At 45.4% G+C, this 12,462-nt stretch overlaps 1 protein-coding gene across 2 annotated transcripts in view; it reads right to left on the reverse strand.

The window, feature by feature from the left end:
- Positions 1-7,882, reverse strand: part of LOC129702514 (uncharacterized) — a 44,103-nt gene extending 36,221 nt beyond the window's left edge. The window contains exon 1 of one of the 2 annotated variants that reach the window (XM_055644246.1): positions 7,221-7,882. The gene's annotated coding sequence lies outside the window, so the exon portion shown is untranslated. Of the gene's footprint in view, positions 1-71; positions 233-7,220 lie in introns of those variants that run through there. The other variant, XM_055644247.1, reaches the window with a different exon arrangement.
- Positions 7,883-12,462: the final 4,580 nt, after the last annotated feature.

The raw sequence follows: 12,462 nt of genomic DNA on the forward strand, positions 1-12,462 counted from the left end.
TTGTTATAAAATCCCGTTGTTAGTAACGTTCCGTGGCCCAATCTGTATCGCACCACCCTTGTTGTACTCACCAGTACAGACACGTTCGTATCTCCACACAGTACAGAGCAGAATGAACTGCTGCACGGGCACGCTTCCTTCCCAGCTAAACCAACCCACCCCTAATAACCAGGCAGCAAAGATTATAGAGGAACTATAATCCTGGCAGCCCGGCCAGCATGATTGATTGACGGCAGATTGTGTAATGTGGGGAACTTGGTGAGTCAGATTGCAAGTTGCACGTCCTGCCCAAAGATAAGATCTTTGGTCCTGCCCCTTCCCAACACATTCATCCCCTTTTCAGCTGCTGATGTAAACATCTGCTGCCGGGGAACTTCCCATCACGTGTCCTTGCTGCGGTGTTTATTTGTCCCGATGACGACCCCAAGACATCTTTCATTTCATGCAAAGCCAGTGGATAAGTTTAGTTTAGAAATACAGCGTGGAAGCAGGCCCTTCGGCTCAGTGGCGTAGCGTGGGGGGGGCCAGTGGGGCGGTTGCCCCGGGCGCTAAATTTTTAGGGGCGCAAAAAATTGTTGGATAACATTTTTTAATAAAATTAAGAGGCCTGGGGAGCCGTTGGAGCGAGGAGGGGTTACCTGGAGCTGTGAGTATAAAAACAGCGCGGGCCAGGCCGCCGCTGCCGCTGTCCCAGCCGCTGCTGCCTCTGCCCCTGCTCCGAGGCCGCCAGCTCCGCCATTAGGCCTCGGTGCAGGCGGAGACGGGGGATACGACAAAAGCAGTCTCATCTCCCGAAGGAAGAGACCAAAAACGTGTTCCTTCCTTTTCCCCTTCCCTTCTCCCCTCTCCCCCTCTCCCCCTCCCCCCCCCCCCCCCTCCCCCCACCGCTAATGAGGAGGCGCAAAACTTTAAACTGCCCCAGGCGCTCAAAACCCACCCTACGCCACTGCTTCGGCCCACTGCGTCCGCGCCGACCAAAAATGCCCGCTCACTAGCACTAAACTGTTACACCCACCCCGCCACACAGCGGTAAACATCGGTGGGCCAGGGCAGCGCTCCCCCCCTCCCCACCGGCCCCCAACAGACCCCGCCTGAAGCTGTCCCCCTCCCCCTGCTGCAGAACACACCAAGAGACGCAACAAAAAAGAATGGACTGAATGAACCTCATCTTTAACGATTAAATTGTTGTTATATTTTAAGAGTTTTAAAACTCCAGTAGTATATGTTCTGTGTGCTGAAGCAAAGCAACAATGTCATCGTCCTATCAGGGACGCATGACAATAAAGTCACTTGAACTTCAGATTGGTAGCCGCTAAGTGTGAATATGGGGGGGGGGTGACTGAAATGTGAAACTCCCAATCACAGCGCACTTTGGGCAATTGAAAATCAAGAGAGAGTCCAGAGTGTTTAAATGTATCAGAATCATAGTGTCATACAGCATGGAAACAGGCCCCTTGGCCTAACTTTCCCACAATGACCAACATGTCCCATCTACACTAGTCCCACATGCCTGCTTTTGGCCCACATCCCTCTACACCTGTCCTGTCCATGCACCTTTCTTAAACAATGTGATAGTGCCTGCCTCAAATACCTCCTCCGGCAGCTCATTCTATACATCCACCACCCTTTGTGTAAAACAAGTTATCCCTCGGGTTACTTAGCTTAGCTTAGAGATACAGTGCAGAAACAGGCCCTTTGGCCTACCGAGTCTGCACCGACTAGTCTCTAGATTAAGAAAATTAACCTGTACAACTTTGTAATGTGGAAGGAAACCGATTCACCCCGTAAAATACACGCAGTCACAAGTACGTACAAACTCCATCCAGACAGCACCCATGGTCAGCATTGAACCTGGGTCTCTGTTGCTGTAAAGCTGCAACAATACTGCTGTGCCACATTTGTGCCCTGTTAAATCTCCCCCACACTCCCACCTTAAACCTATGTTCTCTGATTCTCGATTCTCCTACTCTGGGCAAGAAAGTTTACCCGATCAATTCTTCATGATTTTAAACTGCTCGCTATAAGATCACCCCTTATCCTCCTGCCCTCCAAGGAAGAGAGTCCTAGCCTGCTCAACCTCTCCCTATATCTCAGGCCCTCGAGCCCATTCTTGCAAAACTTCTCTGCACCCTTTCCAGCTTGACCAGAGTTTTCCTCTAACAAAGTTCCCAAAACTAAACACAATACTCTAAATGTCACATCGCCAACGTCTTACATAACTGCAATATGGGACAATAAAATTCCAACAACAGAATAATTAAATCCTTACAGTATAACAGGCCTGTAAACACAGCACACATAGATAATGTTGAATAACAAGCAAACATTTAATAAATCAATAACCACAATACTAGTGCAAAAGAACCCACTAAAAGTCCTTGATAGCCTATAGAACTAAAAGTCCTTGATAGCCGACAGCAACCAAGATAGCCTATAGTAGGTCATAGTTGCTGAGGTCAGTGTTGTGCAGTGTTCAATAACCTGATGGTTGTTGGGAAAAAGCTGTTCCTGAACCTGGAGGTCACAGTTTACAGACTCCAGTGCCACTATCTTGATGGCAGGAGTGAAATGAGAGTGTGGTCGGGATCAAAGATTACAGAGGAGAGCAAGATAGACCACTCCTCCGAAATCCAATGGGCTGACGTGTAGTACGTAACGGAACGTCACGGCCACCATTTGTGTTAGCCAAACGCGACATCTTTGGTAGCGGGGACGGACTCCACAGTTTTACAATCTGCTCTTACATCAGGTCGCAGGGAAAAGCAAAGATACTATAGGCTCCTCTAGTATCTTTAGGGGAAGAGGATGTTTCCTCCACTCCTGAGTTAATCCAGGGCTGATTCTCGGTCCCCCCCCGATACCAGATGAAGGAGAGCCTCAACTTTCGACGCTCCTGAGGGAGGCAGCGGGCAATGCTCCTCTAGTATCTTTGGTTTAATCCGTTACAAAGATTGATCCACTCTATCATCTTTGGTGTAATCAGTGTTGTAGGGGACAGTGTATTATAAAGCATCCATCACTTCACATATTTAGTTCATATTATTGTAAATGCTATTAATATTATTGTAAATTGCTGCTCAATAAAATGGCGTCATGTCATACCCATGTCATACGACGCTTTTTTCGCAGAGTGGCGCATCTTGCTCTGCTCTATAATCTTTGGTCAGGGTGGTGTGTGTCTTTGATAATACTGGCTGCCATTTAGAGATACTGCCTCCTGTAGATCCCATCGATGGTGGGGAGGTCATTACCCATGATGGACTGGGCAATGTCAATGTCAGAAGATAATCAATATCAAAATATAAAAAACAGTAAATGCAAGAAAAAACTTGGCATCTGTGTGAAGGGAAACTGCTTATATTTCAGTTCGTACCTGGAATGGAACTATTTCTCTTCCCACAGATGCTGCCTGATCTGCTGAGTATTTCCAACATTTTCTGTTTATATTGAACTTTTGGTGCAATGTGTTGAAGGGCAATTGGACATTTGCTTGAACTGAAAGAAAATTATAAGATAGGTGGCATGGGGTTGGAACAGACGGGTTTAAGATTTATAATCCAGCAAAAGATAGACACAGAGTGCTGGAATAACTCAGCGGGTCAGGCAGCATCTCTGGAGATGACGCATGAGTGATGTTTTGGATCGGGACCCTTCTTCAGACGGTCAGGTAGACACTCAGAACCCTTTTTCCCAGGGTGAAAATATGTTCTAGTGAACACTGGATGAAACGATCAAACTCTAGAGAGCACAGCTTTACAGTGACAGGAGCAAAGTTTAAAGGAGACGTGTGGAGCAAGTTTTGTTACACAGTGTCTGGAACGCGCTGACAGGGGTGGTGGTGTTTAAGAGGCTTTTAGACAGGCACATGGGTATGCAAGGAATGGAGGGATATGGATCAGGCGCAGGTAGAGGAGGCTAGTTGATCTTGGCATCATGAGAAGGTGTAAATGAGTCGGACTGTGAAGTGCACAGATAAATACACAACATGGTGAAAGGTTGAACAAGTTAGGGCTTTATTCTCTGGAGCGCAGAAGGTTAAGGGGGGACTTGATAGAGGTTTTTAAAATGATGAGAGGGATAGACAGAGTTGACGTGGAAAAGCTTTTCCCACTGAGAGTAGGGAAGATTCAAACAAGGGGACATGACTTGAGAATTAAGGGACTGAAGTTTAGGGGTAACATGAGGGGGAACTTCTTTACTCAGAGAGTGGTGGCTGTGTGGAATGAGCTTCCAGTGAAGGTGGTGGAGGCAGGTTCGTTTTTATCATTTAAAAATGAATTGGATAGTTATATGGACAGGAAGGGAATGGAAGGTTATGGTCTGAGCGCAGGTATATGGGACTAGGGGAGAATATGTGTTCGGCACGGACTATAAGGGTCGAGATGGCCTGTTTCCGTGCTGTAATTGTTATATGGTTATATGGTTATCTTCACCAGATCTGCTGAGTTTTCTTTGCATTGCCTGTTTTTATTTCAGATTTCCAGAATTCTTGTTTATGTTCAGATGAGATGGCACAGATCTCCCAAGTATTCTGGTTAGTATGGCTAGCTGGAATAGAGTTTGTAACATCAGTGGAACCTGCTGACAGGGATGGTGGTGGAGGCAGATGCAATAGTGGTGAGATTCATCAATTAATCAATACAAATTCCTACAGCCAAAGAAATCAAGGTCAGAAATACATCCTGGTAGGAAGAACGAGCTGAGACACGAAAGAAAAACCGAAGGACCTGGTGTGCACACACATTCATTAATGAGGACACAAGGAACTGCAGATGCTGGATTCTTCATTAAAACACAATGTGCTGTAAGATCTCAGCAGGTCAGGCTGCATCTGTGGAGGGAATGGACACACGGAACTGCAAATGCTGTAACCTACAATAAATGCTGGAACTCCACAACTTCCAAATAAGCTCCCAACTACATAGACTTGGGGGCATTGTTTTTATATTTGCATCATATATACGTATATATATATACACACACACGCATATGCACACGCACACGCACACACGCACACACACACACACATATATATATAGGGTCTAAGAAGGGTCTCGATTCGAAACTTCACCCATTCCTTCTCTCCAGAGATTCTGCCTGTCCTGCTGAGTCACTCCAGAATTTTGTGTATATATATATAAATTTGTGTGTGGGTGTGTGTATATATATATATGTGTGTGTGTGTACATACTGAACCTTTTTATTGGTATTTATTATGGTGTTTACAGAGTACTATGATTACATGGTTGTGCTGCTGCAAGTAAGAGTTTAATTGTTCCATTTCAGGACATCTATCTTCTATCTTCTATTATTATATAAAACTCTTGTGCCATCCGACCGGCTGCCGTCTGGATGCCTTTCTGCCTTTTGATTCGTTGACGGCTGCTCCTTCCTATCAGCTTCCAACACACTTCGAAACACTCTGAACTTCTCACTGCTGCAGCAGGCAGGGTAGGTGCAATTGGATTTGTTTTTAAATCCACTGCTGAGGGAGGCAGGGGAGTGCTGGAATCTTACATTTGGGAACGGCTTCAGTTCCATTGGAGGAGACGGGTGCATGGTGGAATATTGGGTTGGGGGATCACACCATTGGGGGAGCAGACCCAACGGGTCTGCACTTGGTCTAGTTTTACAATAAAACACTCTTGAATCTTGAACAAACATGGCCTATCCATTCCCTCCACAGATGCTGCCTGACCTGCTGAGTTCCTGCAGCACTTTGTGTTTTACTCCTTGATTTATGCGAGTGGTTGAACATGGACACAAAATTCTGGAGTAACTCAGCGGGTCAGGCAGCATCTGTGGAGAACATGGATAGGTGACGTTTCACAGAGTGCTGGGGTAACTCAGCGGGTCAGGCAGAGTGCTGGAGTAAATCAGCGGGTCAGGCAGCATCTCTGGAGAACATGGATGGGTGACATTTCGACCTGAAATGTTTACGTTGAATGAATTTGGATTAAAGTGAATGAAAAGGGATTAAAGTGAACCAATAAGAAAGGTCAGACAACGGGTGGCACGCCAGCGTTGTGGTGGAGTTGCTGCCTCACAGTACCAGAGACTCCGCATGTATCCTGACTACCGGTGCTGTCTGGATGGAGTTTGCACGTTCTCCCCGTGACCACATGGGTTTTCTCTGAGATCTTCGGTTTCTTCCCACACTCCAAAGACGTCCGGGTATGTAGGTTCATTGGCTTGGTACGAATGTACAATTGTCTCTAGTGTGTAGAGGGTAGTGTTAATGTGTGGGGATCACTGGTCAGTGCGAACACGGTGGGTGACGCTGTATCTCTAAACTAGACTAAACATGGCGGCTGGGGGAGGGAGTGGGCTGGGGATATGATTTTTCTGAAGTTCTATGTTTGGGTTCGGCACACACATATGTACACATACACACACACACAGACACGCACACACACGTACACATGTGCACAGACACTCAAACACACACACTCACACATGACACATACTCAGTCTCACACACATACAGACTCACCACACGCAGACATACACGTGCACACATACGCACACACACACGCACACACATACGCACACACACATGCACACACATACGCACACACAAACACAACGCACACACATACGCATACACACACGCGCACATATGTACACACACATGCACACACATACACGCACGCACACAACGCACGCACATACGCACATACACACACACAGATACGCACACACACACATACGCACACACGCACACACATACGCACATACACACACACACACACACACATGCACACACATACAGACACCCACACACACATACGCGCACAGACACACACACACACAGGCATACACACACATACGCACACACACTTACGCACACCCACTTACGCACGCACACAGACAGGCACGCCACACACATACGCACACACACACTTACGCACACACACTTACGCACGCACACACACAGGCACGCGCACACACACATACACACACAGACTCGCTGCATGCAGACACGCACACAACGCACACATACATACGCACACACAGAATTTGTAGCTCCCAAGGAGTACACGAGGCCCGAGATCGTGGTTAAATACGGGGTTTATTTCGGCTCCAACCAACCCGTGAGAACTGAGCCAAAAACAAGGCAACAAAAAACAAACAAAATAAAAATGCAGTTTACAAAATACATGCATGTACGTCCACACAGCAACACAACACCACACTAACCAAGCAAATAAACAACATACCTCGTCCACTGCTTACTACTTAAGAAGTATTTCTTGGTTTCTTCTTAGTCATGGCTTCTGTGTGCGCCCACAACCGTGCCCCCCTGGAAACTAAGTCGGCAATTAGTTCCCCCCTTAGGAACACTACTATTTCAAGTAGGAACCAAAAACCGTGAGGTTCAGAATTTAACTAACTGCCGATGTGGGGCAGTTACAGAATTGCTACATGCAGTCACACACATGCACATAGGCACACGCATACACACACACTCACACGCACACACACAGACTTGCGGCATGCAGATACACGCATACACACACACAGCCACACAAGGACACCCCACACGGGCACACAAACACACATAGACACACACACATGCACAAACAGATACACACATATCTGATGAATTCACACTATCACAGAGGTCACATACTGCACGTTCACTCCCTTCCTGACCTCAAATGGACCTTTTGAAATGACAGCTTTTGCTGAGCACTCGACAGGGTCAGGGTCAGTGATCAGGTTTGGTTAATCAAGTATCTCTAATGATTCAGCATCTGCTCATTGATGAGTTGCACAGATTTTCAACGCTGTAGTGTGGGAGGAAGCCGGAGAACCCAGAGAAACCCCACACGGCCACAGGAAGAAAGTACAAGCTGCGTACATTCAGCACCCAAAGTCAGGATGGAACGCGGGTCTCTGGCGCGGTAAAGCGGTAAGTCTAGCGCTGCGCCACCGTGCTGCACTCCACATGGGAGTAAGTCAACAAATCTACACACAGCACTTAATAACAGAGTTGTGGAGTAACACAGCGGGTCAGGCAGCATCTCTGGAGAACATAGATAGGTGACATTTCGGGGCGGGACCCTTCTTCAGTCTGATGAAGGGTCCTGAAGAGGGGCAGGCAGTCTTCTGGGGCAGAACACTTGACTGCCCGCTGCCTGGACCCACCAATGGCCATCTTGACCAGGCCCAGGAGCAAACCGACAGGGAGACCTCCCCTCCCTACTGACCCTTCCCCCTCCTTACCAATGTCAAGAGGGAGGTGCCTGTTGCTTACCAGGAGCTCACCAGGAGTGACAATAGACAATAGGTGCAGGAGTAGGCCATTCGGCCCATCGAACCAGCACCACCATTCAATGTGATCATGGCTGATCATCCACAATTAGTACCCCGTTCCTGCCTTCTCCCCATATCCCCTGACTCCACTTTCTTTAAGAGCCATATCTAGCTCTCTCTTGAAAGTATCCAGAGAACCGGCCTCCACCGCCCTCTGAGGCAGAGAATTCCACAGACTCACAACTCTCTGTGCGAAGAAGTGTTTCCTCATCTCCGCTCTAAATGGCTTACTCCTTATTCTTAAACTGTGTCCCTGATCAGCGGGAATGAGGCCTGTTGCTCGCCGGCCTCTCCTTTAAGTAAAACCAAACTTTCCCCACGCATCTCCTTTAAACTTTTCTCCTCTCATCTTAAAGCTATGCCTTCTATTGTTTGACATTTCCACCCTGGGTCCACATGAAAGTGCAATGGCCTGGACCTGTCTTGTCAGCAAGGATGAGACTGAAGATTCTGTAATAATTTAGAACGTCATGCATCTCCAGTTCACTAAAATATATCTGTTTCTCAATGCAATGGTTGCCGATATATATGTGTGTGTTTCAAGGTCAAGCTTATAAGGTTTCAACATCAGTTTATTGTCACATGTATCAATTAAGGTACAGTGAAATTTGAGTTACCATACAGCCATACTAAAAAAAAGCACAAGACACACAACCACACAAAAGTTAACATAAACATCCACCACAGTGGATTCCACGTTCCACACTGTAATGGAAGGCAATGATTGGGGCAGTCAAACCATCCGCAATTGGGGCGATCAAAGCCCCCCGTCGAGGTGATCGAAACTCCCACGTCGGGGCGGTTGAAACTCTCCGCGGCATGGAGCTCCCGAGTCGGAATCTTCTTACCAGAGACAGCGAGCTTTACGATGTTAAAGTCCCACAGACTCCCGCGGCTTCGAGCGCCGGGTTGGTCCCCAGGAAAGGTCACCAAATCCACAATGTTAGGCCACAGTGGGGATGGAGATACGATAAGTAAAAAAATCACACCTCCGTTGAAGTAAGTGATTGGAAAAAAGTTTCCCCCAACTCCCCCCCCACGCCCCACATAAAACATACCAAGGAACACTATGTATGTGTATATGTATGTAGATGTAAATATAGATGCATAAAATGTAAATAAAGGATGTAAATATAGGTAAGATATATATATATATATATATATATATATATATATATATATATATTTATATATATATATATATTTTATATCTATATTACTAAAAGTCTGATCTTGACCACTTCCTGTTGTCCTGTATATTGATTTTAGAAAAAATGCTGCCACTTACAGCTATGATTTTTGGCCATCTTTGAGTAAGTAGCTGCGCATGACAAAAGGATTTTTCCTATTGATGAAAAATAAAAGAGTTATTAGTGTTTAAAAAATGTTGAGCTTCTCGCTCCTGAAGGCCATGACTCTTCTGAAGGGACTATTAAACCCAGAAGTGTTGAGTCAGTCTCTGCAAGATGGGGTAACGAGAGGGTCATGTCTCTCAGGCTGAGCTGTGAATAACACTAAACACATGTCTACTAAACTGAGAGTTCCCTTAATATGGTTTGAAAATGCTTGGTAAAAGTTTGGTTTGAGAATGCTAAAGTTGCATTGCCTAATTGATAAGTTGGTTTCAGAATGCTAAAGTTGCCTTGCCTAATTAAAATTGCCTTGCTTAATTAAAGTTGTCTTGCTTAATTAAAGTCGCCTTGCCAAATGCAACAGGTTTGTTTTGAAAATATGCCTTTTAACTGTGCCTTATTGAAAAATGTGCAACAGTTTTTGGAAGGAAAAATCATGAATAAACGTTTTATTAGATCAGGACTGTGTTTAATGCAACATTGCCGTTCATTCCGTGACTTCCACTTAGTGGAGATGTGGCACTGAGTGCTCAAAGTGGAGACGTGGCCACCCTGAAACGTTTGAGTAATTCAAGTCAGCTTACTGGCATGTATATGGAGAGTGTGTTTGTTGAAAGTTATTTAAAGCACGTTTTTGCTGCAGCAGCAACTGTAGAGGAGTGTTTCAGAATAAAAATGCCTTTAGACGTTTGAATCATTTGGTTTAGACACACCTGTGTTCTTATTTTCAAACTTCTTACATAGAGTATATGGTTAGTAACAGGATTCAGTATGCTTACCACACTCTGAAGTTACTTGGCATTTTAGTATTGGTGCTGTGTGTGTGAGTGTGTGTGTCCATTCAGTCCACCCTCTCCCCCTTCTCTCTCACAGTCACCTGTTTTGGGCAGAATTTCTGGCAGTTTCTCAGCTGCCAGCCTGTCAGGTCTGAGTGACTGCACTGCCAGGCCTCAGTGACTGAGCTGCCAGCCCAAGAATCCATTCGGCCCACAATGTCCATACAAGCCCTCTGGAAACCAGTCGCTTTGGCCCACAGCCAAAGGGACTACTAGCGCTACAAAAAGCCCCCCCCCCCCCCACTGGCCAGCAATATTGGAGTTGGTGGAGATGTGGAATATTGCGTTGGGTGACCAGCCCTCCCGTGTGATGCAGGGACCCAACGGGTCCCACTTAGTCTAGTATATATATATATTTTTAAAAAATGTGTGTGTGTACGCATTTTGTCTTTTATGACCCATGGCAGATCAATTTCCCCACTGGGATAAAGTTCTATCGTATCAACTATCTATATCTATCTATATTACTAAAAGTAAGATCTTGACCATTTCTTGTTTTTCTGTTTCATGATTATAGAAAAAACGCTGCCACTTACGGCTGTGATTTTTGGCCAGCTTACTCAGAGACCCCCTCCGCTGCGCAGGTCAAGAGGATTTTTCCCATCAATTAAACATAAAAGAGTTATTAATGTTTAAAAAATGTTGACATTCTCTCTGCTGCCCCTGCTGGTGCGAGGGGGAGGGACTATACAACACAGAAGTGTTGTGCTTCAGTCAGTCTTTGCAAAATGGGGGAAGTCAGAGGGCCACATCTCTCAGTCTGAGCTGTGAATAACACTGAACACATGTTTATTAAACAGGGAGTGTGGTTTTACTGACCTTGAGTGCCCTTAATGTGATTTGAAAATGAAAATGTGGTTGGGTTGAAGTAAAAAGCACTGCAAATGGCTGGTGTGGTTTTTGGGTTGAAGTAAAAAGCACTGCAAATGGCTAGAGGGGTTTGTGGGTAGGAAAATTGATTTGAATTTGGTGGCCTTGCACCCTGCTTGAGATGGAATTTCAAGGAATAGCCGTTTTGCTCAAGATTCCAAACCCACATGATGGTCCTTGAGTCAAATGTTTTATGTTTAAGAAGGAACTGCAGATGCTGGAAAACGAAGATAGACAAAAAGTGCTGGAGAAACTCAGCGGGTGAGGCAACATCTATGGAGCGTAGGAAATAGGCAATGTTTCGGGCCAATGCCCTTCTTCAGAAGCTGTCCACTGTCAAATGTTTTATGTTTGGTTAGGACACATTTGGAGGATCATGTACAGTTCAGGTCGCCTGGTACAGGAAAAATGTGGAAGCTTTGAAGAAGGTGCAGGATGATGCCACAGCAACTCTGATATTCTATACCTTTGGTCAGAGGGGGGTGAATCTGTGGAATTCAATATCAATGGATATTTTTAAGGTAGAGATTGACAGATTCATGATCAGTGCAGATGCCAGGGGTTATGGGTAGAAGGCAGGAAAATGGAGTTGAGAGGGAAAGATAGATCAGCCACAATTGAATGGAGAAGACTTGATGGCTGAATGGCCTCATTCTGCTCCTATCACTTATGAACGTTGTTGGTTACTCTAACGTGGTTACCTAGATAGCATTATGATTATCTGGTGTTACTGTTATTAATTCATTGCATTATTGATTAATATCTATATTCATCTGCGTGTTATTTTGTTAACGAGCCTGTCAAGCTGCAGCAAGTAAGAATTTCATTGTTCCGTTGCCGGTACAAATGGCAATTAAACACAATTCAGTTATCCAATGTCTACAAAATGTTCGACCTGGCAGTACTGCATGTGGCCAGCAAGTGGCAGTCATGCTCTTTTGAAAAGTGCTTGATCGAAAGAGAACGTTACTCTCAGCAACAGTAATGTCAGTAAACTTTGGTTTTGAACAAAATTTAGTTTGTGAAAATGTCCCTATGCTTTCACACAACAGTGCCCAATCATAAATCACTATTATAAATCATCC

This window comes from Leucoraja erinacea, chromosome 13 (genome assembly GCF_028641065.1).
Source record: "Leucoraja erinacea ecotype New England chromosome 13, Leri_hhj_1, whole genome shotgun sequence".
Lineage (NCBI taxonomy): Eukaryota > Metazoa > Chordata > Chondrichthyes > Rajiformes > Rajidae > Leucoraja > Leucoraja erinaceus.